Here is an 18312-nt window from a genome sequence, read left to right on the forward strand (position 1 = left end):
GTACTTCTGTGTTCGTTCCCAAAGGAACTGAGAGAAACAAAAAAAACAATTTTCGGGCTGAATAGCAGCGGGAAAGAAGAGTGGTTAAATTCCAAAGTTATCCTAAATAACAGCAGTTTTAAACGGTGCTGCTTCGAGTAAATAAATCTTACCACCCACTCACAACCTGACCCGAGGTCATTTCTCCGGTCCAATTTGTGTGAGTAAATGTGTGCAAGTTGGAACCCACAACAAACGCGATTATCCCGAGTTGTATGAGCACGCCCGCTGTTTCATTCGCTAGAAACTCAATGAAGTGGAAAATTGCTTTTCACTTTATTTGTACTGGATACTGCAGCGAGGGCCTTATTACTGAGCTGCAACAAATGAGCTGAGGAAACGGAAGTCGGACGTTTATGCCCAGTGTCTGGTTCTTGGTGGTGTTCTCCGGGCAAAGGTAGGGTCTATCAGCGGGGATGTATTGTAGTTTTATTGCTAGCTGGTCGTATTTTGAAGCGATTACACACTAATGCTGACAAATAATAAAAAATTGCCATTTGTTCTTTAGAATGAAATTGAAGTGCCGAATTGAACAGCTATTCTAGTGATGATTATTTTTGAAATAGGGTATTTGTTTGTAACAAATATCAAGTAAAAACGGTTAACCACAATTCATTTCCTTCATTACAATTGTTCTGGGTTCTGCGAAAAGCCATCCTTTTCTCTGGAAATTACCATTGATAGAATGGCTTATGATGATATAGTCATTTCAGTAGTTTATGATGAGTTATCTAAAAGATATTTTTTTGTTTCCTCAGCTTTGCAATCAGTTTAACAAAAAAAAAATTTAAAAAAATCTCAAAATTTTCTGTTTCGACTAATTTTTCTGAGAGTCTTAAACTATGTTCATCATTGATCGAGTTTCCACTTGCTGCAATTACGGCCTCCACACGCTTCCGGAACGCACGGCAGGTCTTAATATTGTAGGGTGGATCCATTTCCAGGTACCTCCACACATAGTTGGTCTTTCATTTTTCGGTCTAGAACATTTTTGAAGGACACTCCACGACGATTTAAATGTCTTTTTTTTTTGAAACATTTGCGCGTGGGACAAATTACGAATACGCTGCCACCTGATCATGGTGCAACTCTCCAACAAAGGAAATCGGCTTCTTTTATTCGCAGCCTATATGGACCTAATTTGTACAATGTTTCAAACAGTATCACGCATACGTTACATGCAGAGATGCCAACCAAATGAACGTGCGCTTAGTAAGAAATCATGGATGTGATAACGAGAATAAATTTTAGGCGGGACGAAGTTTACCGGGTCAACTAGTGACCTATATAAACATGTTGTTCACTATTACATCAGAGGGATCGCATCTCAAACAACATTTCGTGCAACGTAAACCAACCGGCACCAAACAAGGGTCCCACAGAGCACGCACACCAGAACCATACACTGGTTGTTGTTTATTTGGGATACTTTACATCGAGGCAGCTGGTGCATTCGTATCCACATCCATACACTAGTGCAGCAACAAAAAATCAAAACAACACTGACATGGTACGCACACAGAGCCATACACTGATGTCTTGATGCGAAGTCTGCTCGAAATGTATCGCGACTTTTGGATTTCCGCGGGTTGCGTATATTTTGTTTTTGGTTGCTTTTTCGTGGCGTTATATTGGTACTCACTTTCAGTTAATTTTTGACAGCTGCTTTGCTGGTCTTTATGCGATTTGCACGCTTGTTGGGAGTTGAAAATCAATCTTCAATTATTTGTTTTTTTGAAGATTTTTTCACGTAAATGTTGACCACGACTATGTTTTAGGTGCTCCACACGTGAAGTCCAGTTTTCCGTTACTTTTTGGAGCATATTGGCTGGTATCTCACCGATAACACGTATGAATCGGTGCTGGTTTATCAGTATAAACAAGAGATTTGACATAACTCCTCAAAAGTAGTCCAATGGCGTCAAATCGCGCGATCTAGGCGGTCAAGTCACTGGTTCAAAACGATAGATACTCAACAAATTCATTGCGCAATTGGTACATCGTTCCGTAGACTGTATGGCATGTGGCATCGTCTTGTTTAAACCACATGTCAACCAGATTTGTCTCGTGTATTGTGGTCAACGAGATTTCTATTTTAGATCCTCGCTCCACAACTTTTCTTGAAACTAAGAGATGCCTCAAAGTATTCAAATTATCTTTTCAAGGCTGATGTTACCGCAGCGCTTTTTTTCGACATGAAAATCAAGAGCATTATCATTTCCAAGGGTCGATGGGGTTTTTCAGATAATAGATTTAAGGGCGGCCCCTCTCTGGAAGGTCGAAAAATAATAAATTAAGTTTCGGGTATTTTGGTTATTGTTTAAGGCATATTTGAAGTTAAAAATGTTAAAAGTGAATTATTTTTTTATGAAAAATCGCTGTTTAGAGCTCATAAAAAATCCAAAAAATGAGATATCAAAAAAAAAAAGTTTATGTAACGCTTTAGTAAATTCATTTCCACATTATGATAATAAATTTCAACCGAATCGTTCGAGTAAATCCTGAGATATCGATACCACCAGTTGAAAAAACATGGTTTCGAGAAAAAAAAAATCATACAGCAATACTATATTCCTTGAGGCGACTTCATACTTTTGGCTGTAACTTCGTTACGAAATCAAATATCGAAGAATCCTTTTGGGGCAATATTTCTGAGGGCATAAACTTCCCAAAAATGCTAAAAATAAACCGGGGTCCCCCCTTTACACTCTGTGCGGCGATTTTGATCGCGATTCAAAATTCGAGGTATAAGCGCAATGAAATGGCACACTGCGTCGTTTATCATACTGTTTGGTGGAGATTGTTAATGTATTATTGCATAACACTCACTCATTGTTGTTGTTTTTATGCGTTGTCAATGGTAAATTAGCTGCAAAATTTCTACTAAAGAGTGGAATCTTAAATTTCTTTCTTTCCATAGTTCTACGTTAACAACAACGCTATAGTGTTGTAGATGAATGTGATCCTTGTCTCGTTTCAATGTTTTTCTTCGAAACAAATAGGAAACTATCAAGCAAATTGAAATTCAACCTTGAGGCGATTGAGTAAGAATGATGCGACCTAATAAACCAAGGAGCGTGCCAAAATCATTCGAAATTGCAACAGGAAGATCCATTGTGGACCGTTGACGGTGATGAGTTGGTACCGAAACTATAAGAGATGGGAATTTGGTGGTTATCAGAGAGGCACAGGAAAATAAGATTTGACATCTGTATAAATTGGAGGCTTTGTTTTTAATTTCGCAACAGTTTTTTTTTCCGTGGAATGATGATAATTCGTAGATGGAATACAATGTCATACAATTGATAATTGTTCCCATCGCTGGCACTTGGCTTGGCTTATTCATTAAACGTCTCAATTATAATTCCTTACAATTCCTACATTCCTTTCAATTCTGACAGGTACATCCAACGAAGAGATTTTCCAAAAATAATACCCACTAAAACTCGAAAAACATTCAAAACATACAATAAATTTGTCGCAATCGTTTGTTTACATAATCCGTCGAGCGACTAGTGATGAAAATTCCTGGAATAAATTTCCAATAAATAAGCGGCCTGTTTGAAATGAATAGCGCAATAAAACTCGTAACAATTTAATCAACCAAAAACGTCCTCCACGGTTGGGACACGAACTGTCTTTCTCCCACACACAAAACCAGCCTCTATCGGATCGTGCCCCCAGACTGGGCCACAATTCAATTATCTTCCACTTTTATGCGCCATTATGATTATGGATCGTTCGAATAGCAGAGGGACATTCCACTCGTCAGTTTTCCTTATCGAGGCTCGTTATCATCATGCCAGCCGACGAAGTTCGGGCCGTCCGCTGTAGAAAACTTTCTCCATCTAACAATAGGCTTCGCCATTTCACTCCCACTCTAAATTGCCCTTCAAGAAACATTGGATTGCGGACGAACGATACGATGCGCATTATGTGGCCTAAAGACTGCCTGTCTTTTTCTCCTTCGTATGGTGCTGAAAATGATCAGAATTGGTCATAGGGAATGACTGTAGCCGGGTCTGATTGAAGTCATCATCAGCACAGTGGTGGCAATGGAACTTTTGTGGTTGTTGTTTTTCCTCGTAACCTGATTTTTGATGTCTTTTCCAGTCGAACACCTTTCCGGTTGTCAATCTCACGGGTGTCGATATTTTCAAAAGAATGAAAGCATACTTCGGCAAAGATGAGTGAGCCGAACAGGTGCAAACAGTGCGAAGGAACCATCCTCGACAGAGTATCGACAAGATAATATGAGTGTAATGAATTGCTTTGACCAACGATGTGATTCCAGAAAAAGTAATGTAGGAGGAGGTTTCCTCGAAAAAGACATGCTTTTTATCACGCATCGTCCCATTTCGGTCTGACACGAATCGAATTGATTTCTCACATGGTTTGAACTGACCATAAATATTATGTTAGTCGTGGTGGCGGCAAGAGAACAGAACATGAGTCCAAATGTTATACTATATGTAATGGCAATTTCTTGTATGGTTGCTGTCTGTTCATTTTATTCCAGTTTATTGGTCACCTGAAAAAAGTAGACTAACCAAAAAAGCCTAGAGTTACATGAAAATTCATTTTATGGAACACTGAAATTACCTTATATCTTATTAACGGGAGAGTTATATTTTTGTACAAAAAAAGGAGATGACGAATTTAATGAAAACTCGACTAGCCATTGACAGCACCATCTTAGATTGCAGTGATATTTTGAGGGTGTAATAACATTGGCCATTGAAGCAACTTTGCATACTTGAAAACCAAAAAAAAAATCTGGACGACTCTTTGAAAAGGACCTAATTATTTTTTTTATTTTACCAAAAATGTCTTAAGAAATATAAAAACCTGAAAAAATTGGTCAATGAATGGAATGTAAAAATTTGTTTAAATTGTTTATTAAAAAAATTATACAAATTAAAAAAAATATAAACTGAAAACAAATTATTTTAAAAATTAAAATTCATTTTCCTCAAAAACTATTTTAGATCGATACTTCTGTAAAACCAATGTTTTACTTGTATCATTTTTGTTTGTGAATTCTCGCGGTTCACACGTTTTGTAAACTTTTCAACGTGGGATTACGTCTTTCGGGAACATATTGGGGGTACAAATTCAAAAACGAAAATCGATCGCATAGCGAAAATTGTCTAATTTCGAACGCTTATTGCTCAGTCATTTTCTGGTCGATTTACGAGATTCTTGCATTAATCGATTTGGATCTTCCCATAACAATTTATTGCAAGGCAGAAAATAATATTTTTTTTTAAAATTAACTATCGAACAATAGAAAAATCCCAAGCATTATTCAAACGAAAATCTCGTATTCTGATTGGTTGGAATTGACGATGCAAGCTTGCGGTGGCGGTTTATGTACTCACAGTTATTGCTCTATCATTGCCCTAAGCATTCACAAGATTCCCACATCAATCGATTCGGGTACTCCAAAACATGTTATTACAATGAAGAAAATGATATATTTTATGAAACCAATTATCGAACAATAGAAAAATCTCAAGCATTATTTAAATGAATCTTCCGTATTTTGATTGAATTCATTTTCATTTTCGGCCAAAACCCAAAGAGTAAAAAAAATAAATTTTAAGATGACAGTAGATCTCGACGTTTTATACAATTTAAAGACATTTTGGATAATTTTTTTATAGTCCCGTTTTCATATACTCCTCCTTGGATGATTTTACGATTTAAAAAAAAAACTCAGGTTTTGACGTCTTTACGTCACTAGTAAATAAAGTACGATTGAGCTGAAAAATTGCATAGTGCAATTTTTTGCGGGGAAGAAACATTTTTTCAGCAAGTTCCGTTCGAAAACTCGAGATGGCCATTTTCATTGGCACTCTAGTGTTCAGTTCCCGCAGAGATGCGGAAACGGCATCGCAAGTCCCACCTCTTGTAATTCATTAGTCAGTTAGAACTGCATAAAAGTCGGCGTTTAACAGCGACATACAGTGTATTTCGAAGCAGCTCGCATTCTCAAACCAAAGGAACAAGCAAAATAACAATTATACGAGTAACATCAGCAGCATCAGCGACTAAGGTGGTACAATTTGTTTGTCCATCGAGATCGGATTGTCTGATTTGAGTTGTTTATTTTTTGTCGTAGAACTACGTATTTCAGGAAGGGTGCCAAATCAGAAAACAGGTCACGTTTTAATGAAATAAAGTTAACGTGAATAATTATTTTTTCAGCGAACAAATTCTAATGATTTGCATACCATTCGAATCGGAAATTTTCTAAGTTTTGTTTGATATACTATACATTACAATTCCTCAATCCCTTAATGGTTCAAATCAATGAAAAGTGGAAGCATTCTCATTTTCCCATACATTTGTTCTGCCGATTTGTGTGCTTACTTTCCCGTACCGTCAATAACTAATACTGAAACTAATACATTTGTTCTGTCTGTTTTCAACTTAAATGAGTCATTTGCGATTTGAAGCCACACCATTTCTCGTTTGATGGTCATTATAGCAACATCGTTGCCGGCGAGCGTCGAGCGGGAGTGGATTGTTTTTTTTTTCAAGACAAGTGATGGAGGAGTATGGAGTAGAGCTTCTTTCCACAAGGGCGTTTCTCAGGGCTAGAGGCAAATGAACTAAAGTAGTTCAAAGCAAAATATAGAATGAAATGGAATAGCAATTGCGAGCGAGCTAGCAAGCACAACACAACGAGCGGACATCATTCATGCTGAATGCTGATTTCACACAAATATACACACGGCTCGATACAAGAATAGAATGAAGAGAGGAGAGAAGAACTACTGCGATTTAAGCCTCGCTATTTCTCGATAGTTCGCAGAGATATTTGCATCAATCGATAGGAAGTATTTCTATTCGCGCAGTTCATTATGTGCAAAAGTTGTTAGGAAAAAGGGTTTACTAAGAAGTATGTTACACACAGAGAGCATACATGGTTTCCTCAGACTCTTTAACTCCTAGATTTATCTCCATTCATCAAATTCTGCTTGAGCTCTGACATATTTTAAGACACTGTAACTGGGGACAGTTAGGTGGGTTGAGGTCTTTTTCGACGAACATGATGTTGTTTTCCGAAAACCATTGTAGAGTGGAATTGTCATGGTGTGTCGATGCCTAATCCGGCCAAAATAGAGGAGGAACCTCGTGCTTTCTATAAATTGGAAGCAATATCTTCTTTGAACATTCTTCCACATAAATTTTATTTATAATCCCTTTTGTGAAAAATGTTGACGATCGCATGTCACACGTGCAAATGGCTTGCCAGACGAGCACTTTTTGGCCGAATTTTTCCATCGCAACAGTCGTATCCGCAAATAGTACACTCTACAATCGATTTTGTATAAAATTAGGGTCCCGGCAGCGTTCTGGAATCTTTTTTGACGTATGTTTCGTCATTCATGAGAATACACTGGTTGGGATTGTTCAAAATACGCTCATATAGCTTTTGAGTTAGTGTTTTGGCGCGATCTTGCTGCTCCGGTGTTTGTTTAGCCACTTTTTGCTTTTTATAGGTCTTAAGACCATGTCTCTGTTTAATCCACTGAATTATCCCAACAGTGGTTTTGAACTTCTTGGCCAAATCACGAATAGATGCCTGTTCTACTGAATATAATTTACAACTTTTCGGTCCAATTCGGGATTACTTGGTCCGGATTTTCGTCCACTTCTGCTGAGATACTCGAAAGAACACTCATTGCCGAACTTTGCGAGGATTCGTTCAACACTTTCTGGACAAACTTTGATTTTTTTTTTTGATATTTTGTGGTATTTCCCTGATAAACACTCTTTTCGGGGCACCAATTGTGCAGAATTTTCTTTAAAGTTTCCAAATGAATCCGCGACATTTCGAAAACAACTTTATGACCGCGACCAAATGATTTGTGTTTCGATTTTTGACATGTAAGCGTACTCTGATTACACGTACAAAAAAAATCACCCGTTTGTGTGTAATAACGTGTTAAATGTTTAAGACTACTCTTCGATACACTTCTTATTGTCAGACATAGCGGGTTCTCAATACGGACCAGTAGACAGTGGAACTTTTCTTTTCTATATTTAATATGTAATATATTCTCTATGAGTTTATCAGTTTTAAATTTTTTTAAATTTTGAATGAAATTTTTTAGTAATATAAAAAACACTGAATAACTAAATATAGTGAAAGCTCTCTATAGCGACATCGCAAGGGACCGTCGTTATAGAGAGTTGTCGCTATGAAAGTTTGTCGCTATAGAGAGCTTAAATGTTGCTATAAGGAGAGATACGCCCAAGCTCACACACACCAATCAAATTATATTAGAAACAAAAGCAATTGATGTCTAACCATCTTGAAACAAAAAACATTAAACAATGAATATAAAATTCAGCTCATTCGTTCGATACAACGATTTTTCTAGAAGGAAAAAAAAGTAAATTGTAAACTGATTTTTTGTTAATAAACCAGCATAGATAATCTGAAAAGCATCTGCTTGCTAAGTGAGCTTATAGTTTCATTGTTGAATGCTCCGTCAGGCTCTGATTTAATAAATGATTGATTTTATTTATCTCATCGCCGAACAAAATATACCAATTGAACATCATTGAAGCCAGTATTCTTACCCTTTTCACGACTCTAGTCCATATTTTTGATGATGAATGAATTCGCATTATGCGGCACATTGAATTCATTAGACAATGTTGTCTTTCGAACCTTTGAACTATGTCCAATTTATTTTTATCGTTGAAGATTTGTGTGTATTTCAACCCATTTTGAGCAGCGAATGTTTTCGAAGTGAAACAAACGATACTTCAGGTTATTGCCTGAATTTGGTATCAATAGTCTTATCCATATAACAATTGCGCAAACAATACATTCATTTTTAAATTTATTGCAATTTCATTCTAGGACGGGATTCTTGTACAACAATTCTTCGATTAATTTGTTTCAATAAGCTTTCCCTATCTTTTATGGTTTAAATTTCTGTTTTTGTAAGTATCCGAAGATTGAAATCAATTGGGCGTGAACAGATGTTCAAAGTTGATTAGACCTTACAATACACAACATAGGCTATTTACGTTCGTAGGCACTGACATTGACGCTATGAGTGGAGTGAAATTGAAAACTGTCGCAATAGAGAATGTTATGTTTTAGTAAATAGAAGTGATAATGTGTCGTTATAGGGAAAGGTCGTTATAGAGAAATGTCGCAATGAAGAAAAGAATTTCTATGCGATTTTGAAGGGACCTTTGGACATGTCGTTATAGAGAGATTTGTCGCTATAAAGATTGTCGTTATAGAGAGCATTGACTGTAACTAAAAAGTTATTTCAAAAATTTTAATGCATTCTAAAATAATTTCCGAAATGATAAACAAGCGGATTGATTAATATAATTCCTAAAATTCTACGTCGAAAATGCGGTCGTGTCCTAGATGCAACCTCTTATATACTTTTTTGTGTTCGTCTCCGTCAAATGAAGGCTATATAAAATGAAAAACTGGGAAGTGACGGGGGATCAGGATGTTTTTAATGATTTCCCATATGTTTTACTCTGAGATCAAAGTAGGTGTTGTTAGTTGAAATTCGCGTTGACGTATTTAGCCTCGTTAAGTATTGGTTTAAAGCGAAAATAGGAATGAAGAAATTTTTTATTTTGTGCTCATTATTTTATCCATACAGAATACAGAAGCTACAGAGGGTAGTTTTTAGTATATTGCATACCACTTTGCCATCTTTCATTGTGATATGCGCGAATCAACGACTTCTATACTTCTGCCATCATCACTCGATTGTACAATTGATGGATTGAACAAATGATACTTAACAATCAAATACTATTTTTATTGCCACAAAATTATGGAAAAATCAAATAATGTAATGTTTTAAATATATCCAAATTCAATATGATACAGCTAGCATAACTTAATCCTACGTCATCTATGCGGACTGACCCAACTATGTCTAGGACACAACTAACCTAACATTTTTTTTGTTAAAAAATTCTTTTCCTGTGGAAGGGTCCATTTTTAAGCAGTCAACACTATAATAAAATAAATATTCTGAACGAAGCTTGTTTTGGCATTTTTCCATTATATTTTATTACAAACGGGTATTCGCGTTCAGGATATGTAATTCAGTATAGTTTCGATTGCTCAAAATTTACGCCACTAAAATAGTGAAAACATATAGTGTATCTTTTACCACAAGCTGACTAACATTTGTTCATAATAGATATTGTAAAGAAACAACTTTTCCAGCTCTGAGACGAACCAGCCCAGGAGGCTGAAAGTCTCAAAAATAAAGAATAAAAAAAACTTTTCCAGCTGATATAGATTGTGCTTCTAAAATCAAGCTGCTTCTGATACTGAGAGGGGGTCTAAAGCACGGTATCAATCTTCACAATAGATGATTGAAAAATTTCTAGTGATTCGCAACGTTCTCAATTTTGGAGGTAATAGATGATCAATTCCAACTCAACAACACACACCACACGCGTGAAAAATCGATTTGAAAACATCTTGTGCATGTGCATGTATCACGGTATCGAGGCTGCCCACTCTCCCACTCTAGAATGTCTCCAGTAACTGTTTATCAGTCAAATATTATCATTACGTTTTCGGAACTTTCGCGGACTGAACTTTTTCATAGAATAACTTCACTTTTGTCAAAATGAGATCTCACGATGGGACGATTCCACCCAGCATTCTCACTTAGCGATTCATATTCTGCCATTTGACCTCACAAAGAGTAAAAAAATCTCTTTATCGTATCTCGTTCCCCTTCGAGAATGAAGGTCAAAAAACATTAAGTATGACGAAAACATAACGACATACTCTGTCTCCACTAGTGAAAAGAATACTGCTGATAGGAGCTATAAGTCGGTGGCAAACCCCTCCATCTCAACCGAAGTTTTCTTTATACGCTAGTTTCTCTGTGAATAATTCGTCTTGTATATGTTTTCCTCGAGAAAAATCTGATGTATAGAAACATTTGCAAATGTCACATTATTCTGAGTTCGTTTACGTTGAGCAAGAGTCAAATTTTTCAACGTTCTGCTGTCCTGATTTTATTGACATTATGTAAAATTTTGTTTGGGATTCAACCACAGGAATGAATGAATGGATGGAACCAATGGAGACCTGTCACGGTGTCTAGTTTGTTTAATGCGGATATGAACTACAGAGAAATAATCGACAATGTCAAGTGCACACTTACTAACTACGGTTCGTTTCCCTATATGTCCAATCCTTTCTGAAATGGTGAAGTGATAAGGTACTTTATTTCCGTAGTTTATTTTTCAGCCTGATTCCAACGTTTCAATCGCCTTTAGCACTGAAAGATATTCAAAAAAAACAGGTAAACATTCTTCTCCCTGAAACATTTTTCGTTCATTTACCCAGAGTTCACGTAGGAAACGGTGAAATGAAGACATTACCTGTTCCGCATTCTGTAAAATATGTATACACATCCCAAATGCCATATTGAAATGAATGAAAGCACCAGTGCAAACAACCCACGCTAATGTTGCCGTCAAAAGCTTCCCGCCCGTGACCGTGACAGGATGACATGAATGCGTTAGCGGGCAGGCACACAGTGGTCCCTCAGAAATTCTAGGTGGCATTAAATAGAAAAATTTATGGAAATGCCTTGAAATTTGGTGTACGGAGGTTTTAGAAGGTGCTGAATCTATTTTTGAGTCATTTTGGTTATGAAACCCAAAGCAAAGGCTGGGGGAGGGGGTAAAATTTGAAATCTTCGGAAAAACACGTGTGGGGTGTCTAAATATATGTTTTCAATCTTTCTGAACACGTTTTCAATATTCATTTTCCCCAAAACTCAAAAAGGGGTGCAGGGGGAAGGGATAACATTTTTTTAAAATCGAAAAACGTATGAGGTATCTAAATATTTATGGCTTTTTTCGCAAAGTGGTCAGAAGCGGCCAGAAGTCACAAAGGGAAAGTGTAGAGGGGACCCTAAGGAAGGCATTTGGTTATAAAAAACTTGGGAGATGTTTGGAGAATTTTTTGTAGGTCTACCTTTGTATAAATTCAGTGTAGGAAATGTACTTTTCTTTCATTTCACAGCTTCAAAATTTTTTAAAATAAAAACGGAATACAAATTCGAAATCAGTATAAAATTCTCTATCCAGAACACCATCACATTATTTTTTAACGTATTTTGTTGCACTTGTGCAAAATTTGAAAAACATGCGTGTTTATCGCTACACTGGTTCACTGCATCAAACACTACGTTTCCACGTCGTTATCGTAACGATAATCGTCACGGACACTGTTGCCATATGTGATACTAGATGTCTTGAAGGTTATAGAACAAAACTAGAGCATTCATTCGGTATGGCATAGTTGTTCATTTTTCTATTTAATGCCATCTAGAATTTCTGAGGGACCACTGTGAGGCACTTCCGCGGCACAGGATACTCCATCGAGCAAAAAATAAGACTGTCGCAGTTAACCTCACGAATCTCATGTTTTATTTGACTTTTTTTTATTGTGCGAGAAGGTGTGTGCAGATGACTAAGCAATATTCCACGGCTGTCAGCCCTAGCGTGTGATATCTCCTCACAAATTAGATTTGTGACACAGTATCGTTTGGGCCTGGTAATGCGTGTTTCCTCGACGGCTCGGCAACAGGAAAATGAAATCGGAGGTTCTCAGTCGTTTCCACCACCCCCCCCCCCCCCCCGGAGGAAGGAAGGATCCTTTTTGTTGTCGGGAAGGGAGACTTTTCAGTGGATGCTCAAAGTTGACTCAGGATTATAATTTTGAATTTCAACGCACCGTTATGTTGGTTTTGAAAACATCTTCCGAAGATACTTTTAACAAAGCTCATGCACATCCCTAGACAAAGCGGTGGGACATCGTTATTGCCAGCTATAGTCATTCCTTAAGAATGCTTTTACGAAACTGAAGGCTATTTACGAAGAAGAGACTGCTGATGTTTTTCTAAGATGGTATGTTAAAGGCGATAAAGTATAATAAAGCAAAGCTGTAATATGTGCGAATATGACATGCTTGTTTGTTCATATTGTGAAGGGAAATGGAGGATGGAAGGTTAAAGAAACGGTTAAAGTTTTTTTTAAATATCTGGTACATCACTTATTTATTTATTATTTGTAGCTTTTGTAGCTCATATATCAGCTATCTTATTTGGTGTGGGCACACTGTGAAATTCATATAATTCACAAACGTATATGTAACGATCAAAACGATGAGTTAATTGAGTTGTAAATTGTAATGCAAAGTAATGTTGTTTTTTTATTGTAATCGGTTGCACTAAAACATCCAATCATACTCAAACCATACAAATACACAAATTCAAACATATAATCCTTGAATTACATAAGTTTTAAGAAGCCGAATTCTTAACTATATTTTTATAATTATACTAGCTGACCCGGAAAACTTCGTCTCGTTGTTTTTGTTATCAATACCTTCAAAAATTCACGTTTTCTTACTAAGCGCAAGTTCATGAGTCCAATCGCAGAATCTTCTAATCGACCCCGTTGAATTTACCTTTTACTATAAAATTCCTTGTACTTCTACCAAAACTCATCATTCTAATATAAGATTATTTTCAGACACAATTCTCGTTCAAGATTTTTCAACCACTTGCAAATAACAGGTTTCTCCGTTACATGGAATGAATGTTTGATACAGAAAATATGATAGAATAAAAACAGACCCCTCCCCTCATCACCCCTTAGAAAGGGGGGAGGAATGTCCATTCACCATAGAAAAGTTCGTGCCCCCTAAAATCTTCACATGCCTGATTTGGCTCCATTTGCTTGATTTGTTTTCGAGTTATGCTGAAATTAGTTTTTCCTTTGTATGACAGCCAACCCTTAGAGAGGGTGGGTGGAGTGCCTAACCACCATAGAAACATTCATTGCACCGTAAAACCTCCAAATGCCTAATTTGGTTTCATTTGCTTGATTTGTTCTTGAGCAATGTAGAAATTTGTGTTTCATTTATACGGCAGCATACCCCCCTCCCAGAGAAGAGGGAGGAGTATCTAACCACCGTAAAATCATTTATTGCTTGATTAGTTCTCGAGTAATGCAGAAATTTGTGTATCATTTGTACTTACCAATTTTCATGTAAATCGGTTCAGTAGTTTCCGAGTCCATATGAATCAGACAGACAGACAGATAGAAATCCATTTTTATATATCTAGATATAAACATTTTTTTTTTTTAAATTTTATGGTTAGTAAGATAAAAACCGATTACTTGCGGTTGACTCGAGCTTAAAAGGATGACATATTTTTTCCATAAAAGAATGGGATACAAGGAGATTGTAACAATGCCATCAGCATCAAACTCAATTCTTAAATTTATTCGTATATTCGTAGTGTACATTTCATTACATTTAATCTTATTCTACTGTTCATAGCAAGGGGATCATTTACTCGCAAAGAACTTATTTTTTAGGGGTGTATCTAAATTCATTGACGTTTATTTCAGAAAATCGTAACTCGGAATACATTTGCTCAAAATTTGGTGTTCGACAATGTTGTTGGAAAAACAATGATCTTCATGGGAAGAATAACATAAATAATGTTTCAAATATAAGCTAAAACATTTTCAGTGCTCCTATCAATTAATTCCCAAAGGACTCCAATTTCGCTCATCTGTATTAAGTGCGAACAGAAAATGTCGAAACAAAGTGCTGAACAAAAATCCAGAGCGAAAAACCAGGGCCCGTAAGCTGTATAATCGGGTTTTGCAGAAACCAAATACGTCTATTTTGATGGATGATGAAACTTATGTAAAATACGAAAAATACGAAAATACGAATACGAACTCCTTCTGGACCTCGGTGTACATAGGTGATTGAAGTCAGCGTCATGAAAGGAACAATTGAAGGCAATATCTACCAAAGTGAGTGTTTGCAGAACATATTGTTTCCACTATATAAATATATAAATAGTTTTTTTTTCAAAATCGAAAAATCACCCTAGGGGTGAATAAAGGAAATCGGGGTTTTAAAAAAAAATTGAGTCTAAATGTCTTAAAATGGCATGAAACGTCGAGATCTACTGTCATCCCGAATTTTTTTATCAAAAACCGACACTCTGGGACTTTTTTCTCGGAATATGAAGCAAAAAGTATGGTTTAGGGTGCTAATGAAAAAGATCATCTCGATTTTTGCTATAGAACTTCGTGTGAAATGTTGATTTACACGATAAAATATCTAAGGCAAAATATTACCTCAATCGGACTTCATTTACAAGTGTCGTAGATGTTAAAATTTGAGTTTTTTTTTTAAACGGAAAAATCACCGGAAATCAGGGTTTTCGCAAAAAAATAAATGGGTGCAATAACTTCATGATCCAAGCGTGTTGCTTTTTATCGACGACTTGAATAATGCACTTCGTATCATAACGTTAGAACCACTCGATTTTTTCTGAGCTTCCAGAGATGGCGGAGGCTCGATTGTTTTAGGGAGAACTTTCTCAGGGTGGGTTGAATCAGATTGCTTTTCCACCAACACGAATGAACAGTCAGGAGTTCACTTCTGAAACATCTACTGCCGTCTTTGAACCGAAATCACCGTGATGATTGGGTATTCCAACAGAATAGCGCAATACTTATAAAAGTCGAAGGACTTTAACATATTTAATTTAACTGTGGCTTCAAATACTGGACTACTGTGTTTATTTGCCAGTTCAATACCCAATCGAGAACATGGGCGTCGTGCACAAATCACGTAACGCTAGTAGGGTAGGGTGGAGTGAGTCGAGGTTGTGTTACTTAACCCATTTTATGCCAACCGTTCGAAAAATCGAACAGCAACTTCGATAATGAGCGAGCTGCTTGAACTGGAGATTATTCAGCTTCAAGGAATAATCAAGCCAGTAATCATAAATAATGTGGATGGAGGACCAAACGAGAACCCGTTCTAAAAAGGTCATAGATATTTCCAAAAATCGCATTTTTAGCGTTACATAATTTGTCCACGACGCCTGATGGGGGATGATCGTACGAAGAATAGATGCAGCTAACAGGTTGTATGACAGTTTAAAAAGCATGAACGAGCGGCTTCCTCCATGTGGATACAAATTTCCAGATACCGTGGCTTGGTCGGAAGAACGCCGAATAGATTGTTTGAGATGATTAAAAGCTATGAATGGCATATGCATTAAATACTTGTTGTAATTCATGCGAAATTGATGTTAATTTTGCAAAGCAGTAATAGTTTCACATCTGGTTTCACAAAATAATTAAGTTCAGATGGTCGGTGTTCAGTTAGACCGGACTATGTAACATAATTTTGATTGCGAAGTAATCAAACTCAAAATAAGTAGCTCTCAATCTATTTCCACAATTGGTTTTCTACAACTCTTAGTTACTCTTTAGCAAAGTTACGTAATTATAATATTACAAAAAAACCTTTTTAAGGTCAATCAACAGGGTTTTACGACTGGTTATGTGTACTTGGTTCACTCTGACTGAACAATTTCATAAATAATGTGGATGGATCATATAATAATTCGAAATGAATTTGAAACAGTAGAATTTCCTCTATTAAACCTATACAATAAAACAAACCGGTTTTATGGCTCGAAATAGTATTTTACTTACCAAAAATAATCTATTAGTATGTACTTGAAAAAATTACAGTTATTGATTTTTCTCAAAAAATATGTTTCAACGACACACGAGTTAGCGTGATTTTGAAAGAGTGTTTGCATTCAATGAAAAACCACGATTGTATTTGGAATCGATTATGAAATGATTAGTAATTTAATTTTTTTACAAGATATAATAATAATATATTCGATCAACTTTTCTATAACTATGCATTGTCTGAAAAGCACACATTGTGCTTCAATATGAGTTACTTCTCCGTGTTCTTTGGAGGACGATGAGAAGAATCTTCTGAAGCGGATATTTTATTTGAAATTCCTTCATTATCTGTCGAAATTCAAAACAAATATTTGTGTTTCACAAACCCATGTCCGAAATAAAGAGCACATTCAGAAGATGATTTTAAATCCGGATAGATAAAAAAATAACGATGAAATTTGTTATTGAAGGAGTTGCATAAGAGTATGTTCATAAAACTATAATCATTAAATAAATTTCATAATTTTCGTTCATTATTGATGTATGGTTTAAGATTATAATAGAATAACAATAAAATAATGAGCTCTACAAAAATTAAAAACTGATTTCTCTCAAAGAAATGTTGCTGACAAAATGTGTCCGGCATTAAAAGCAACTGTAAGTAACTGTTTAAGGGTCTGGATTTCGAAGCATTACTAATATTTATAGTGAAAAACTGTAAGCACGCGAGAGACAGCTTTGAAGTAGCCCTGGTGTGCGAAGAAAAGCGACATTGGTTGTCACCATCAACTGCTGGAAATTTGTTATTCATTCAGCATAATTTACCACTAGTTAATTTTATGTACTGTTATAAAGTTAATACTGTTATGAGTTGATCATTTAATGTTAATATCATTTTGACATGTCATTAATCTCACCATATTTTTAATTACGTGTGAATGATGTTTATATGCTATTGTGTTATGATGTATCTTATGTTAATAAGAATTTTTTTTCTCTAATATCCTGGTAGTTACCGGACATCCGTATCATCTCTAGTGATTATATCCTATACTATATACATTATTTAAACCAAGCTCTTACACATCTGTGGAAACTAAAAAAAAATTGAGTACTGTCGTTACTATTAGTTATGATACGTAGTGTACATCATCAGCCAAGTTCGCCAACTGTCCTCATACAATATTCACTGCAAAGACGCTTGCGGAATAGGACTAGATACTGAATGATCTAGCATTACTATGCATATTACGTACGACAAGTTGAGATAATTACATTACATTGATCCAATGTAAAAATCGATTATTCTGAAATAGAAATCAATACGACAAACCGAACAAGAACCGCGATATCCAGTTAATCAGACGCACGTGTCCGGTTCTCGAGGAAACAATTGATAAGATAACATTTTGAGGTATATCAAAATATTTACTACATCCTAGACGAACATCCTCCTCTTCTTCCGCTGCCGAATGACAAACGACAATACAACCGATGGATAAGCAAAGAATTATTTCTTTCATCACGGTCACATTCCACGTGCGGTACTAATTTGATATAATCAATCATTTTTCTTTCTTCCTTCCAGAATAATCCCACACATAATTTTCAGCTGGATCTCTTCCGATGTTTTTTTTTTCGTTCTCCTTTTTTCGGATCATTTACTGATCCTTTCTGCGGATAAATTATGCATCACATTTCGTGTAT

The 18312-nt window shown here is 36.0% G+C and overlaps 2 protein-coding genes across 10 annotated transcripts in view; one reads left to right on the top strand and one right to left on the bottom strand.

Annotated features, from left to right (window-relative positions):
• LOC129780125 (60S ribosomal protein L36) overlaps positions 1-17902 on the bottom strand; it is a 378186-nt gene extending 360284 nt beyond the window's left edge. Inside the window, exon 1 of the mRNA XM_055788086.1 lies at positions 17893-17902. The gene's annotated coding sequence lies outside the window, so the exon portion shown is untranslated. The remainder of the gene's footprint in view (positions 1-17892) is intronic.
• Positions 1-18312, top strand: part of LOC129780113 (uncharacterized) — a 391085-nt gene that overhangs the window by 201871 nt on the left and 170902 nt on the right. The gene's annotated exons all lie outside the window — the stretch shown is intronic.

This window comes from Toxorhynchites rutilus, chromosome 3 (genome assembly GCF_029784135.1).
Source record: "Toxorhynchites rutilus septentrionalis strain SRP chromosome 3, ASM2978413v1, whole genome shotgun sequence".
Lineage (NCBI taxonomy): Eukaryota > Metazoa > Arthropoda > Insecta > Diptera > Culicidae > Toxorhynchites > Toxorhynchites rutilus.